Source organism: Onychomys torridus, chromosome 1 (genome assembly GCF_903995425.1).
Source record: "Onychomys torridus chromosome 1, mOncTor1.1, whole genome shotgun sequence".
Lineage (NCBI taxonomy): Eukaryota > Metazoa > Chordata > Mammalia > Rodentia > Cricetidae > Onychomys > Onychomys torridus.
This window is the reverse complement of record NC_050443.1, coordinates 18,037,924-18,039,781: the sequence shown is the minus strand read 5'-3', so window position 1 is coordinate 18,039,781 and position 1,858 is coordinate 18,037,924. Positions and strand designations below refer to the sequence as shown.

General features: G+C 34.0%; 1 pseudogene; it reads left to right on the top strand.

The window, feature by feature from the left end:
* The first annotated feature begins 1,346 nt into the window (after positions 1-1,346).
* On the top strand, positions 1,347-1,503 carry LOC118576987 (annotated as a pseudogene).
* The last annotated feature ends 355 nt before the right edge of the window (positions 1,504-1,858 follow it).

The following is a 1,858-nucleotide window of genomic DNA, read 5'->3' as shown; positions in this document are numbered from 1 at the left end:
CCTATAATTGGATTGTGTACCCCAGAATTAAGTAATTTGTTTCAAATTTTTCAAGGTGACTCAGATTTAAACAGTCCAAGACAGTTAACAGTTGAGGCTGAAAAAGAATTAGCCCTGGCAGAACAAAAATTACAAAATGCATGTGTGGATAGATTAGACCTCACAAAGATGTGTATTTCAGTAATTTTACTTTCAAATCATTTGCCTACTGGACTCAATATGCTGAGAAAGGATTATATTTTGGAATGGATTCTCTTAGCTCACAAACAGAGCAAAATATTAAAAACCTATATAGAAGATGTTTCTGAGCTAATCATAAAAGGAAAATTAAGACTTTGCCGATTGTCAGGTATGGATCCAGCTGAAATGTGGCACCTTATACCAATGCTGAAATAAGGCAACTGTGGGAAATTAATGATGATTGGCCAAGAGCTTGTAGTAATTTCTTAGGAGAAATTAACAACAAATATCCAAAAAGTAGCAAATTCAGTTTATAAAAGGAACTGAATGGATTCTTCCCCACATAGTGAAGAAAACACCTATTCCTGGGGCTCTTACATTTTATATTGATGCAATAAATTAGGAATTGCTGGTCATAAAGCAGGGAACATCAGCAAGGTTGTTCAAAGTTTGCATGATTCGGTTCAGAAATCAGAGTGTATGCCATTCTGATGGTTTTATTAGACTTTAAGGAACCTCTCAACGTAATTACTGATTCTTAACACACTGGAAGGGTTGTATTGCATATAGAGATTGCTGAATTTATTCCTGATAATTCAGAATTAACTTTATTATTTGTATAACTACAACAGACAATCCAAAAAAGAGATTGCCCACTTTACATTAGCCATATACGAACCCACAGTGGGTTGCCTGGACCATTAGCAGAAGGAAATGTAGAAATTGATCAATTATTGATAGGATATGTGTTGGAAGCCTCAGAATTTCATAAGAAACACCATGTTAATAGTAGAGGCTTAAAGAAGAAGATTTTATTGCTTGGCAACAAGCTAAGGAAATTATAAAAAACTGTCCTGCTTGTTCTTTTCATATTCAAGTTCCTTCACCTGCAGGAACTAATCCTAAAGGTACACAAAGAAATGAAATTTGGCAAATGGATGTATTTCATTCAGTAGATTTTGGAAAATTAAAATATGTTCATCATACCATTGACACTTATTCTGGGTTCCAATGGGCACCTGCCTTAAGTTCTGAAAAGGCAGATTCTATAATTACACATTTATTAGAAACAATGGGTGTAATGTGCCTACTGATACTGGTAATGTCCCAGCTTATGTTTCCAGTAAAATAAAACATTTTTTTTGCATGTTACAACATAAATCATGAGCTTTGCACAGTGGCAGTTTTGTAGCCAATGAGGTTTATCTGAGGTGCGATTATTGCTAATTGAAAACTTTTCCCAACATAAAACATGTTACCTGGATACCATACAATCCCAGAGGATAAACAATTGTTAAAAGATCTAATCATGCTCTGAAAGAGAAACTTGCTAAACAGAAGGGGGATATGAGGACCTCTTGAGATACTGCATAATGCCCTACTAACTTTAAATTTTTTGAACACTAATGAAACAGGAGCAACATTGAGTTATGGAAAGAATTGATGAATTAAGTCAGCCCATGTATTATAAATCTTTTAACATCAAAATAGTCCAGGGAAAATGTTAAGTTAGGGCCAAGAATATGCTTATATTTCCATAGGAGATAAAAAAAAATTGTGGATCCCATCAAATTTGATAAAAATCCAGCATTACTTTAAAATGTGTTCTGGTCTACTTACATAAGATTGTAAGACAAACAGACAGAAAACAGGCTGTATTTACTGTAAGGCTGTATAA